The sequence below is a fragment of the Symphalangus syndactylus genome, chromosome 16 (assembly GCF_028878055.3).
Source record: "Symphalangus syndactylus isolate Jambi chromosome 16, NHGRI_mSymSyn1-v2.1_pri, whole genome shotgun sequence".
NCBI classification, from domain to species: Eukaryota; Metazoa; Chordata; class Mammalia; order Primates; family Hylobatidae; genus Symphalangus; species Symphalangus syndactylus.
The window spans coordinates 93,791,658-93,807,070 of record NC_072438.2 but is presented as its reverse complement, the minus strand read 5'-3'; the positions used below and the strand labels follow the sequence as shown (position 1 = coordinate 93,807,070).

Sequence of the window (15,413 nt, the reverse complement as noted above, 5' to 3'; positions counted from 1 at the left end):
CATGTCCCATTACATGTTCCTTGATACAATTACATTGTTTTAATCAAACATTTTTATTTGAGGACAAAAAAAAATGGATCCATCAAAGATAGTCTAAGCCACATGATATTGATTTAGAATTTCAGCTTGAGACATTCTGGCCATCCATATAGGTATGCAATTTTGGCAATTTTCCATCTAGCAGACACATTCACATAAGACCACAATCCTATTCTTACATGATTCCCCTTTGTAGACTGTTTTACTTTGTTCTGGGGGTGTCTTCATAATTACAAGCTCACATAGAAGACATGGCATTTATAATACTAGTATTGTGGAAGCTGGGAAAATGCTGACTAGAATGCTAAAACACTCTGGTGTGGGACTAGCATGCACCTGTCACTCAAGATAAATGGCCATAAGCACCACAAGCAATGACGGTGAAAGCCCACAGCCTTGGGCCAGACCTCTGTTATATTCAGTCTCTCAAGCAACTGATGCAAGAAGGACTTAATCAAGGTAATTTATGGCAACTTACAATCTCTTGATTTGTTCTGTTTGGTAGCATTTTAAATTACAATCAATGAAATTATAGTCAATTGTTTTATAAATCTCCATTACTTTCACAAATTTACTTGTTTTGTAAATATGTAATTTTATGCCACTTCTCAAAAGTGAGGCAAAATAAAAATTTTCAAACGATAAAAATTGTCAATTTTGACAAGTAAGTGGTTTATCCTGGTCTTTACCAAAATTGATAGGATGGATGAAGCCCAGAAAGCTCTGTTAAACCTCTACCTTCCCCAAATTCTATTGTCCACTTGTTGCAGGACTTTTCTTTAGTTCAGCTAAATAGGGGTCCTTGTCCCATAGCCATGAAAGTTTAGGCTCGCAGATGGTTGAAAGGTGTGTAAAGCAGAGTTTATTGGGTGAAAAGGAAAAAGAAATCAGGGGGAAACCGGGGCTCTCCACAAGGCCAGAGTTCCTCTAGTGCTTCCTGCCTCGCAGTTTGAATCCCAGGTCCCACACAGGAAGAGAAGGCGCCAGGCTCCTCCCTGCTGCAAATGGCATGAACTTCTGTGGCTCCACCCCAGTGTGCACTCCTCCCAGTGTGCAGGCTGCTTCGAGTTTCTCTGGGGACCCCTTACCACCTGGCTGTCTAACATTCACTCAGTCACCTTATGACTTACCAGAGGCTTAAGGGGTGTTGGATCTGTGCTACCTCCCAGGGCCACCAAACCAAACCTGACAAACTGGTACTCATGGAACTCTGGGTCCACTGTCTAAATAAGTAAATAGATAGGGAAGTTAGAAACTGTGATGTGTCTTATAAAGCAACAGTGACTGTCCTAACCTGATGTATCAAACTGGCTGCTTTCCCATCCATAATCTCCTCCCTGTGCTATAGAAAGTGAAACTGCAGAGCCTCCATACAGGCTCCAGAGCCACTCTTGGGTTTGAAGTCTCTGGTAATCTCTGCATGTGACCTTGGGCAATTCACTGAGCCTCCATGTCCCTCAGTTTTGTCTTTTCTAAGATGGGCACAATAAATAGTATCCACCTTCTCGTGTTACCATGAGGATTAATGAGTTAATGTATTTACCTGCTTAGAATAATAGCTGACATCAGGATGAGTGAGCTGTTGTTACTTACTATTTTTACTCATGGGAATTACAGATTCTGACATTTATTTAAAGAGAAAAATTTGGAGAAAAAAGAAAAGCAATCAGTTAAAAGGCAATGACTTCAAGCACACAATTTTGGAACTAAGAGAACCCTAGATACTATCTGATATAAACTTTTCATTTTCCAAACCAAACATAGAAACTGTTTGTTTTGTGCTGAATGCGCTCAGTAAATTAGCAGCAGGGCCCAGCTGGGATCAAAAACGTCTATGGCTGGGTCAATGGGCTTCTTGCTGCACTGCAACCTTACTCTATAGAATCTCCTTCCAGAATCCAAGTGAGGAATTTATTTGAAAACCACCAAGGAAAGTCAGAATAGACCAGGTTTACAGCATGTACATTCTGATGGGCTAACTTCCCTATTTTTCTCTCCTATAACTCATTTTTTAAAAAATTTCTAGTTTTCTACCTCCGAAGTAAAGCAGGAAGAATTACTCATTATCAGCTGTTCTAAGTGTGAAGAGACACTAAGTTGTCTACAAACATCTTCTAATCCTCAGCCTACAAAAAAAAAGGCCATCTAAGTTATTAATCCTCAAAGTGGTTACCCTCCACAGCCCACTAAATTGTCAAAAGCCTATAAATGTCACAAAACAGACATTCCTGTTTTTGCCCAATGGGGCAAAAACAGGTTATTCAACTGTTAAGAATGGCTTTTAGAAAAATCTCTCAAACACCAGGACACACATAAAAGCAATTTACACCAAGGAAATAGTTGGAATTGGATGTTCTAGTTCTCATTCTGGCCATTTACCAAGAGAGTTTAAAATGGGCATGTATCTACACAAAGAGGATTGGGACATGCATCAGAATTCCCTCCAGGGCCCAGAAAGCTCTGCCCTTTAAAAGTCAGAGAAATACTTTTGCTTCAAAGGAAATAAAAGTTTATTCATGTGTACCTAGAGGCAGATGGCTGAGGGAAAGGAATTAATATGTGTAGGTGTGGCCTTCCTGCACTCTGATTACTAAAATAAGCTTGGGGCTGAATGGAAATCTAGCTCTCATCCCGGTTATACATATCTTGAGGGTTTTACACCCACCATTTTCAGGGTACAGTTGGCCTTTGCTTTCCAGACCATTGCCAAGGTATCCTTTGGTGTCTGGGCACACACTAGCCAATGGCTTTGTTCCTCCCTCCCCAGCCAAATCAAGCCTCATTCATTCCTATTTATTTTCCAAGATGGAGTAGGGGTTTCACTTCTTCCAAGTCATGTTTTCTGACTCTCAGTGGAGCAGGCTGGGGGTGCTCCTGTGTGAGGCTCTGCTCTCCCCTCTGTGCCTTCATTGTCTTGCCTGTCTGCCCCTCTGAGCAGCAAAACTGCTGGCGCATAGGATCTGAGTCCTTAATCTCCGTCTCCCTGGCACCAAGCATTAGTCCTGTGGCATAACAAGTCTTCGGTGGATATTTGGTGAAGTTTTTAATTAATTAATTAAAGCCCAGCCTTTTCTGCCATCTGGAAGAGCATATGTACGTATATACCCTCAAGCAGATGCATGCTGAAGCCAACTTTTATTACCCACTGAAGAAAGAGTATTAGAATGGGAGTGAGGGTGTTTCCAGTGGAAGGTGTGCAGGTTTTTGGCATCTTGAACAAAGAATTGAACAAAATACACAAACAAAGCAAGGAAACAATGAAGCAACAAAAGCAGAGATTTATTGAAAATGAAAGTATACTCCTCAGGTGTGAGCAGTTCTAAGCATAGGGGCTCAAGAACCTGGTTACATAATTTTCAGGGGTTTAAATACCCTCTAGAGGTTTCTATTGGTTACTTGGTGTACACCCTATGTAAAGGAAGAGGATGAAGTAAAGTTACGAAGTCATTTACTTGGCGTATGCCGTAAGAAAATGGAGAGGATATTTCCTGTCATTGCTGAAGTGTTTTCATTTGATTTAGTTCTAGGATATCAGCGTGAATCGGCCTTATGTTCCCTCCCTCCAGACCCTATTCTCCTGCCTCAAGGGAGAACCACATCCTAAGGATAACACTTAAATCTACCTCATTATATATTAAACAGAGATGGGTCAGGCCAGAAAGAACATGAGCAGATGAGGTCTGGAGCGAATCAGAGCTAGCAGAGAACTGTTCTGCAAGACACATAGCTGCTCCCAGCCTGGGAAGTGGAAGGCAGAAGCAACACAAATAAGGAGCTTAACACAAAAACTGAAAGAAACCAAAGACTCCAACTGTGAGCCAGTTGGAAAACTGTAAGTACCTGGAGTTTGTGAGGGAGATAAACTGCCTTTGTATACTCCCACCAGGGAACCTGGCAATCCAGGCCATGGGGGAAGTCTTAACCCTACCCAGCACTGGAGCTGATTTAGAGAGTGGTGGACAGGCCATGGGGGAAGTCCTTAACCCTACCCAGCACTGGAGCTGATGTAGAGTGGTGGGAGCATGTGAGAAGGGGCAGCACTGGGATGTTCTTTGTATGCGCTCCCAGGCTCCAGTGGATATGGAGGGAAGCCATTCCTGATCCAACCTCACAGAGGATCTTTCGAAGTCTGTCAGGTAACTCAGGTGGTGGTCACATGTTAAAAGCAGCTCCCAGTTGAGATTCTAGATATAATCCAGAACCAAAGGGCAAGTGGGAAGTGGGCTGTAAACATGGGCACTGGAGCTGAATGTCCCTACTTGGCTGGCTGAGCAGAAAAGGCATGGCCTGAAAGCCAAGGATTCTGTCTTCCGGGGGAAGGCATATGGCCTGGGGAAGTTTTGAGTTCTGAGTGCAGACTGCATGAACATAGCTAGCTGCTGCTAGAGGAACATTGAGATTGTGAGACCTGCTTTTCCAAGTGTATGGGAGCTAGGTGGGTGATATGGTTTGGCTGTATCCTCATCCAAATCTCATCTTGAATTTCCACATGTTGTGGGAGGGACCTGGATAACAAAGTGCCTAGGAAGAAGAAAGCTTACGCGTGTCCTCAACTATCACCACTGCCTGAATCATCCTGGCTAACCAGGAGGTCCTGAGTCTGTCCATGTGACCAGTTCATTACTACTGGCATTTGAGACCTTCTGGCATTTAAGAAAGCCAACACACTAAGGCTATTTATAACTAAGGAATCTTACAGAGTCTATATTACTCCCGTCACCCCATAAGAGCTGGTGCTTGTTCCCACTGCTGGGAGACTTGTGTACAGGTCACATCACTGGATTACTTGCAAGCATTCCCCAGCACCAGCCTGGAGCGTTGCATTCACCCCATGGGGAAGCTGGACCCAGAGGAGCAGTGGCATTCACAGTTCTGTTCCTCAGGGATTCCTACTCCTAGGGGAAGGGGAAGTACACCACATCAAGGGACAAAAAAATACAGACAGCAGGACTTGAGTCCTAGAACTTTCTGCTATGGAAAGCATCTTTCATCAGAGGCACAAGTGCAGTGCTGGGCTCAGTGTGGAAAGTCTATGGCCCTACTTTAACAGTCAGGCAACCCTGGTGCTTGAAAAGGATCTTGGAGAAGGTGACTTCTTGTCCCCCTTGCCCACCACTGCAGACAGAGCTAGGACTTCTCCCACAGGATCAAGGCTTAGGTACAGCTATAGACAGCCTTTTTGAAACACTTCAGGGTCACTGCTTCTTCACAGGACTCCCTTCCGTGTTCAGAGTTGCACAAGGGGTTGAGTCACAGTGCTGCTTTACATCTAACATCAACATTCCTGCAGATGAAAAGAGATGCCTGTCTCAGTTGAATAGCTGGAACACTGGGTCAGGAGGGTGACTCAGAGGTGGATCATTTTTCTGCTGGCCTGGAAAGGAAGCTGAGTTGGCTCCCACACATCCCCCCTGAAAAGATTTCAGTGTATTTCACTGAGAGCTCCCCCAGCTGCCTCTGTCAAGGCTGGGACCTCTGCCCACCATTGGGTATTGCATTTACCCACCTGATTTAGCCACAGATGTTTTTTATCCATGGACACCTCTCCTACTGGCCTGAAGCCTGAGCTGTTCAACACAGCAAATAAAATACTGGGGAATAAATAAATAAATATACACCCCCGGGGAACAAGATAAGATTCAAGAGGCCTCTGCCATTTCAACCCCACAGAGGACAGTGAATCTGCCCCACACTAACCACATTGTTATTACAACCAGCATCTGAATAAGCCCTCATACAGAGACTCTTTATCACCAAGGAACTCATACATAATCTTCACCCCTGAAAGCACCCGGAGTTGAATTAGGTTACAATAAAGTATACTCATTAAAGTCACATCTTCAAGGGAGAAAAAAAGAAGTTAAATAAAAACAGTTGAATTAAAAATAAATTCAAAAATAACTAGAAAAAATAGTCCACTCAAATGAAAAGAAAGAAGAAAAATAATTATGGCAATATAAAAAAACAGGGTTCTATAATACCCCCAAAATATAATGAATGAATAGCAATGACTCCAAACCAAGATGACATCTTCGAAATATCAGATAGAGAATTCAAAATGTTGATAATTTAGTTACTCAAGGAGGTACAAGATAAAGGTGAAAGCCACCATAAAGAAATTAGAATGTGAATAAAATATGATTCATATTCAGGATATGAATTTAAAAAATCTAAAGAGATAGATGTTTTAAAGCAAAGCCAATCAGAACTTCTGGAAATGAAAGGCACATTTAGGAAATTACAAAATGCAGTGGAAAGTTTTAAAAACAGACTAGATCAAGTAGAAAAAATAATTTCAGAGCTTGAACACATGACATTTGAATTAACCCAATCAGACAAAAATAAAGAAAAAGGATTTCAAATAAATGAACAAAGTTTCAAAGAAATATGGGATTATATGTAACAGCCAAATCTAAGAAACACTGATGTTCCTGAGGGAGAAGAAAAAGCAAAAACTTGGAAATTGCATTTGAGAAAATAATTGAGGACAACTTTTCTGGCCTTGCTAGAAATTTAGACATCCAAATACAAGAAACTCAAAGAACTCCTGGAAGATTCATTGCAAAAAGGACATCACCATGGCAAATAGTTATGAAGCTATCTAAAGTCAATATGAAGGAAATAATTCTAAGTGCAGTGAGACAAAAGCATCAGATAACCTATAAGGATAAACCTATGAGACGAACAGCAGACTTTTCAGCAGAAAATTTACAAACCAGATGGGATTGGAGCCCTATGTTTAGCGTACGTAAACAGAATAACTGTCAGTCAAGAATTTTGTATCCAACAAAACTAAGTTGTATAAATGTAGGGGAAATAAAGTCTTTTGCAGACAAGCAAATGCTGAGGAAATCTGACATTACCAGACCAGCCCTAAAACAAATGCTAAAAGGAGTTCTAAATTTTGAAAAAAAGCTCAATATGCACCAGAATAGAACCTCATGAAAGCACAAAACTCACAGGACTTATAAAACAATAACACAATGAAGAAAACAAAGTATTTAGGTAACAATAGATATCATGACTGTAACAGTATCTCATATCTCAACATTAATGTTGAACATAAATGATCTAAATGCTCCACTTAAAAGATACAGATTGGCAAAATGGACAAAAATAATCACAAACCAAATGTCTGATGTCTTCAAGAGACTCACCAAACAGATAACGATTCTTATAGACTCAAAGTTAAGGGGTGGAAAAAGATATTCCACACAAACGGAAACCAAAAGTGAGCAGGATTAACTATTCTTAGATAAACCAGACTTTAAGGCAACAGCAGTAAAAAAAAAAAAAAAAAAAAAAAGACAAAGAAGATCATTGTGCTAAAAGGAAAGTGTATAATGCTAAATGCCAACATCAAAAAGTCGGAGAGATAAGTTGAAAACCTAATGTCATAACTCAAGGAACTAGAGAAATAAGAACAAACCAAACTGAAAGCTAGCAGAATAAAAGAAATAACAAAGGTCAGAGCAAAACTAAATGAACTGGAAACAAAAAATACAAAAGAACAATGACATAGAAGGTAGTCATTCGAAAAGATACAAAGATTGATAGACTATTAGCTATATTAACCAAGAAGTGAGAAGATTTAAGTAAGCCTGATTAGAACTGAAAATGAAGACAGTATAACCAACACCACAGGCATAAAAAAGATTATTTGAGCCTGATATGAACACCTCTATACACACAAACTAGAAAATCTAAAGGAAACGGGTAAGTTCCTGGAAACATATAACCCCCTTACATTTAATCAGGAATAAATAGAAATCCTGAACAGACCAATAGCAAGCAGTGAGATTTAATCAGTAATAAAAAATATTGTCAGCTAAAAAAAGCCCAGGACCAGACAGATTCACAGCCAAATTCTACTAGCAATTCAAAGACAAATTGGTACCAATCATACTGAAAGTATTCCAAAAGATTGAGAAATAGGGAATCCTCTGTAACTCATTCTATGAAGCCACTCTCATCTTGATACCAAAGCCAGGAAAGGACATAACAAAAAAAGAAAACTACAGACTAATAACCCTGATGAATATAGATGCAAAAATACCAGCAAACCACATCCAACAGCACATCGAAAAGATAATTCACCAGGATCAAGTGGGCTTTATCCTGAGGATTCAGGGATGGTTTAAAACACATTAGTCAATAAATATGATTCATCACATAAACACAATTAAAACAAAAAACTATGTGATCATCTCAATAGACACAGAACATGCATTCGATAAAATTCAGCATACCTTTATGATAGAAACCTCCAATAAACTAGGCATAGAAGGAACATACCTCAAAATCATAAAAGCAATATATGGCAAATCCACAGCCAACATCATATTGAATAAAGTTGAAAGCATTCTGCTTAAGAAATGGAACAAGACAAGGATGCCCACTTTCACTACTATTCAACATAGCACTTCAAGTCATAGCCAGAAAAATCAGACAAGAGAAAGAGAGAGTATCCAAATTGGAAAAGAAGTAATAAAACTATTTGTTTGCCAATTACATAGTCATGTGCCTAGAAAACCCTAAAAACTCCTACCAAAGACTCTTAGATCTGCTAAATGAATTCAGTAAAGTCTCAGGTTACAAAATAAATGTACATAAATCGGTAACACTGCTATACCTCTACAACAATCAAGCTGAAAATCAAATCAAGAACTCAATCACTTTTACAACAGCTGCAAAAATTAAAATACCTAAGAATATACTTAACCAAGGAGGTGAAAGATCTCTGCAAAAAGAATTATAAAGCATATGAAAGAAATCTGTGAAAGAAATCATAGATGACACAAATACAACTACATCCCCTGCTCTTGGATTAGAAGAATCAGTATTGTGAAAATGCCATACTGCCCAAAACCAATCTACAGAGTCAATGTAATTCCTATCAAAATACCAACATCATTTTTCACGAAATTAGAAAAAACAATTCCAAAATTCATATGAAATCAAAAAAGAGCCCAAATAGCCAAGCAATCCTAAGCAAAAAGATCAAATCTGGAGGCATGAACAATTATTCAACTTCAAATTATACTATGAGGCTATGGTTACCAAAATTGTTTGATACTGGCATAAAAGTAGATACATTTGACTAATGGAATGGAATAGAGGACCCAGAAATAAAGCCAAATACTTCCAACCAAGTAATCTTTGACAAAGCACCCAGAAACATAAATTAGGGAAAGGACACCCTATTCAATACATGGTGCTGGGGAAACAGGATAGCCACATGCAGAAGAATGAAACTGGATCCCCATCTCTCACCATATAAAAAAATCAACTCAAAATAGATTAAAGACTTAAATCTAAGACCTGAAACCATAAAATTCTAGAAGAAAACCTAGAAAAAACACTGCTAGACATTTGCCTAGGCAAGAATTTATGACTAAGATCCAAAAAACAAATGCAACCAAAACAAAAATAAATAAATGGAACCTAATTAAGCTAAGAAGCTTCTGCACAGCAAAAGAAATAATCACCAAAGTAAACAGACAACCCACAGAACAGGAGAAAATATTTGTGACCTCTGACAAAAGACTAATATCCAGAATCTACAAGGAACTCAAGCAAATCAGTAAGAAAACAAAACCAAATAATATCATCAAAAAGTGGCAAATGACATGAATAGACATTTCCCAAAAGGGGACATACAAGTACTCAACACATACATGAAAAAAAAACTCAACATCATTAAGCATCACGAAAATGCAAATTAAAGCCACAATGAGATACCTTCTTAACCCAGTCAGAATGACCATTATTAAAAAATCAAAAAACAATAGATGTTGGCATGGATGTGGTGAAGGGGGAATGCTTATACACTAATGGTGGGAATGTAAAGTACAACCTCTATAGGAAACAGTATGGAGATTTCTCATAAAACTAAAGGTAGATCCACCATTCAACCCAGCAATCTCACTACAGGGTAATTACGCAAAGGCAAAGAAGTCATTGTATCAAAAACATAGCTGCATGTGTATGTTTATCACAGCACAATTCACAATAGCAAAGATATGGAACAAAGCTAAGTGCCCATCAACCAATGAGTGGACTAAAAAAAATGTAGCATATATACACCATTGAATACTACTATTCAGCCATAAAAAAGAAGAACATAAGGTATTTTGCAACAACTTGGATGGAGCGGGAGGTCATTATTCTAAGTGAAGTAACTCAGGAATAGAAAACCAAATACTATATGTTCTCATTTGTAAGTATGAGCTAAGCCATAAATATGCAAAGGCACACAGAGTGGTATAATGAACACTGGAGACTCAGAACGGGGAGGGGTGGGAGGAGGTTAAGGCATTAAAAAACTACATATTGGGTATAACATACAGCATTCGGGTGATGGGTGCACTACAATCTCAGACATCGTCACTATACAATTCATCCATATAACCAAAAACCACTTGTACACCAAAAGCTATTAAAATAAAAATACATGTTAAAAATATAAATATATAAGTAAATAAATAAAGGCACATTTTTAAACTGTTCTAACAAGTAGGAAATGACTTGTAAAACACCTCATATTAAATTACATTTTATAGGTTTTTTACCAATCTGGGATTGACTAACCAGTACCCAAGGATCAGGAGAAAGAAAGTGCTATGGAAAAGATATGTCCCCAATACACATGAAAGCACAAACATAACCGTGGCTCACATAAACTGTAACAGCTACATCTCTATTATTGACACCACATGCTTGCCAACATTGCCTATGTTAATCATAGAGATAGCTACAAGGGGTGAGAGAATCAACCCTTGAGAAACCCATGTTAGGCCAGGTGTGGGGGCTCACGCCTGTAATCCCAGCACTTTGGGAGACCGAGGCGGGCGGATCACAAGGTCAGGAGATCAAGACCATCCTGGCTAACACGGTGAAACCCCATCTCTACTAAAAAATACAAAAAATTAGCCAGGCATGGTGGCGGGCACCTGTAGTCCCAGCTACTCGGGAGGCTAAGGCAGGAAAATGGCGTGAACCCGGCAGGTGGAGCTTGCAGTGAGCTGAGATCACGCCACTGCACTCCAGCCTGGGCAACAGAGCAAGATTCTGCCTCAGAAAAAAAAAAAAAAAGAAAAAAACCCATGTTAAATGCTGCTTTACAATAATACAAAGCATCCATCCACCTACAGCAAATATATACAGGCTTCCCTCCAAGTGTTGCCAAGTACCAAACGTAGAGAAGTAAGATATATTAAATTTAAGAACTACTTACTGTGTCCATCAAATCCACGTAGATGTATTGGGGAGCCCAGGCTATGCTGTTTTCTTGCCTGAAATTAAAAAGTGACTGTTTACTCTTCCTATAGACTCAGATTACAGTCCTAGTTCCCAGCACAGCAATAGGAGCTGAATAAAATTGCTTGAGGAATTAATACCAAGATAAATTTTACAAGATAAAACGTAAGCTTGAAATAAATCTTATGTCTTTGTGGCATGATCATTAAAATGACGATTTTTACATAGACCATAAGTGCACCTAATGAACACACATGTGGGAGGACTCATCTGTGCAAAGTCCTCCCTCAAAGTCAGGTATGTGCAGAGAATATCAACTAGGAGACACAAGCCTCCCTTCCGAAAAAAAACAGATGTCACCACAGGGCTTCAGAAACAATGCTGGCAATAAGAGACGGTGTTTTTACCAACTAAATGCTGTGTGTTGTAACAGAATTTTTAAATACATATTTTTCTCACGAAGGTCAGTAGGGATGGTGTCTCCAATAGTAATTCAGTCTTTTGAAACTAAGATAATTAATGCTCAATTCTATTGTCATGCACTTGCTCATCACACTTTGCAAGGGTTGTGGATCACAGCCTTCTCCTCCAGGCACAACCTGCACCACTCATGAAGAGCTGGTCAGAGGGCCTGGAGGCCAGGACTCTACTCTGGCACCCACATTGCATTAGAGTGCAGCAGATTTCTGCACTGAGCACCTCCTAGCGATGCTGAGAAAGAGTGCGGCACCTCGGCCCTGGTAGTCTACTGGAAAAACCTCTGCTGGAAGCTCCTGGGGTGTCTGAAACAGAGGTTTGCATTCAAAGTGAATACTGGCAAGGGATGAAGATGATTAAAAATGTCAAATAAGAAAGCCAGAGTCACCTTTACTGGTAATGTTATAAAACTTGTCTCTCATTAAAGTCAGAGCAACATGTATACATATATACATACATATACACATACGTATAAATACGTAAATTTACAAGTATTTAAGTCTAAATGAGAGTCCCAGGAGAGGATTCATCTAACTCAAGGTTGCAATAAATTTGGAGGATGTCAGGGCCTCACTTTCATTTGTTTCCATGTGAGGTGAATCATTAAAACATTTCTTTTTTACAAGGATGACTCCTCTAGGACCCCCCACCCATCTCCCGCCACCCTCCTCCAAGCCCATGTGAGAAGTTTTAATAGCATAGCAGTGACTAGATTTCCCTAAATGGGAGCTACTGACTCATGGACAACTGATGAGAACCCTGTCATCTCAGTCTTCTGTGTAAAAATATCATACATCTCAAAAAAGACATTCATTGAAACATACGTAAAATATAATAGAACTACTCGATAGGAAAAGGGTACTTTCCTGCGATATTGTCATTACTAAATTTTTCAAGGTAATTTACTTTTTTGGTTTTGGTTTTGATTTGATCAGGATGTGCAACAAGGTCGCACATTTAGTATTCAGATTTCTGATGACTGGAGAGAGATAACATTTTTATTTTTCATATCCATTTCTGTATGTTTTATGAATGCCCATTCGTATCCTTTGTCAATTATTTATTTGTTGCTTTTGCTACTTTTTCCTGTATCAATTTTTAGAACCCTTTGTTAGGTGCATGTAATAAATATTTCCTCCCAATTTGTTCCTTCACTTTCTTTGTTGGATTGTGTCATTGATTCTAGAAAACAATTTTATTGAGTGAAATGTTATGCCATTTATGCTTTTTAATCTTTTGCTTTCAGTGTTTATGTATATATTTAATTGTGCCAAGTTTTAAATAATATTGTCTTCCAGTATTTAATGCATCCTTAAAATATTTGTATGCTGTTAGGTGTATATTTTTTCCATTGGAATACGGAATTAGTGCAACTTTTATTGAACAGTAGATATAATATTATGAGACTATGCAGAGATCTCATACACGTATTAAAAACTTTGGTCTTTACATCCTACAAGCCCTGAAAAATCATTTGAAGTTTTCATTAGAAGAAAGACATGCTGAAATTTGCTTTTAAATCTAAAATAACATTCTCCATGGAGTGCGGAAAACAGATTACAGGATTAAGAACACATGTGGACCAGGCACGGTGGCTCATGCCTGTAATCCCAGCACTTTGAGCGGCCAAGGCGGGTGGATCACAAGGTCAGGAGATCGAGACCATCCTGGCTAAAATGGCGAAACCCCGTCTCTACTAAAAATACAAAATATTAGCCAGGCGTGGTGGTGGGCGCCTGTAGTCCCAGCTACTCCGGAGGCTGAGGCAGGAGAATGGCATGTACCCAGGAGGCAGAGCTTGCAGTGAGCCGAGATCGAGCCACTGCACTCCAGCCTGGGCGACAATGCGAGACTCTGTCTCAAAAAAAGAACACATGTGTTGTTAGGCTGGACTATCTCCATGTTTCTCTCTGGCATTAAATGCCATCATTCTAAGATGAGAGTCTCAAAAACTGGCTTTTTTTCTTTCATATGAGTTACATGAAGTTAACCAAAAGTTACATTCTGTGGAGACACTTCAGAAAATGCCATTAAATTTTCCAAACATGCAAAGAACAGTTTTGAATTTGTAAGATGTCAGACATTCCAAAAGGCTAACAAGTAAGGGCAAATTTAAAATTGGGTCCTGTATCCAATAAAAATGTCTGTATTCTGTGTATAATGCTTTTCAGGATTATGAGATTTCAAGAAAGTTTACATGACAATTGCAAAGATCATATTGTGTTGCAGATAAATTTAGGAACTTTATAACCCAGTTGATTGACATGTATATGTACACGTTATACATATGTGTACATATTTTCCAAAATACATATTTCCCGAAACCAAGAATTTAAATAAAAGGTATTTGCTGAAAGGATGGGGGTTGTGTGGGTGAACAAAATTAGTATTCTCATTAGTTTGAATTCAAAATGGCTTTGTTAATTCTCAAACACACATTCTCCCATTTGGTCAATTATGAAGTGCTGTTCTGTTATTGCTATATACCATCCCAAAACTAAAAGGATTAAAACAACAATTTATGATTGCCTCTCACAGTTCTGGAAGTTTATAGTTCAGTTGGACATTTCCCTCTTGGGTTCCTCCATCAGTTACAGGTAGACTGGGGCCGAGGCTGGAAACATCTTAAGGCCTCTTCACCCATGAACCTGACACCCAGACTGAGAGGGCTGGAAAAGCTGGGGTAGATCAGGCAGGCACCTTCTCCATGTGGCTAATTTGGGATTCCTCAAACCATGGTGCTCTTAAGGTAGTTAGGCTTCTTATTTGGCACCTGGATTTTTACAGCGGGGGTGGTCTAAAAAAATCATGGCAAATGTTCCACAGGGTCACAGAAGCTTCCTATAACTTAGTCACAGAAGTCACACAGCATCACCACCACCACATTCTCTTGGTTACACAGGGCCGGCCCAACTTAGCGTGGAGAGGACTACCAGGAGGCATGGTTCATTGGTGCCACCTGGGAGCGTAGCTGCTGAGAGGTTATATTTACATACTACAGGGCAATGGAGACAAGAAAATGTGTCACTAAGGCTGTCTGGGGGTGTCAGTCCTCATTCTTTTGAAGAGGGATGTTTGTTACACAAGGGATCCCTGTTATGCTATGTCATCGAGTGAACACCACACAGGAAGCTAGTTTAAAGAGGGAATTCATTTTTTACATTTAACTACTAACATTTTGGGAGAAAGCAAGAAACAAGATAAGCACTGAGCGTTGTTGTTATTATTTGAGATGGAGTTTCATTCTTGTTGCCCAGGCTAGAGTGCAGTGGTGTGATCCCAACTCACTGCAACCTCTGCCTCCCAGGTTTAAGCAATTCTCCTGTCTCAGCATCCTGAGTAGCTGGGATTACAGGTGCCTGCCATCATGCCCAGCTAATTTGTTCTATTTTTAGTAGAGATAGGGTTTTACCACGTTGGCCAGGCTGGTTTTGAACTCCTGACCTCAAGTGATCCACCCACCTCGGCCTCCCAAAGTGTGAGGATTACAGGTGTGAGCCACTTTGCCCACCCTGCATTGTTATTTTTTGTCCACCGAGAGAGTAAATGACTAAAATGCTTCTTCAAGTCGCAGGTTACATTTAATAGAAAAAGAATTTCAGGAACTGTTACTTATTGCCAGGAAATAAGGGGCCGGA

The 15,413-nt window shown here is 39.5% G+C and overlaps 1 long non-coding RNA gene across 1 annotated transcript in view; it reads right to left on the bottom strand.

The window, feature by feature from the left end:
- The window catches only part of LOC134732819 (uncharacterized), a 65,479-nt gene that overhangs the window by 48,542 nt on the left and 1,524 nt on the right, over positions 1–15,413 (bottom strand). Inside the window, exon 3 of the long non-coding RNA XR_010116381.1 lies at positions 11,276–11,333. This is a non-coding gene — a long non-coding RNA (uncharacterized lncRNA). The remainder of the gene's footprint in view (positions 1–11,275; positions 11,334–15,413) is intronic.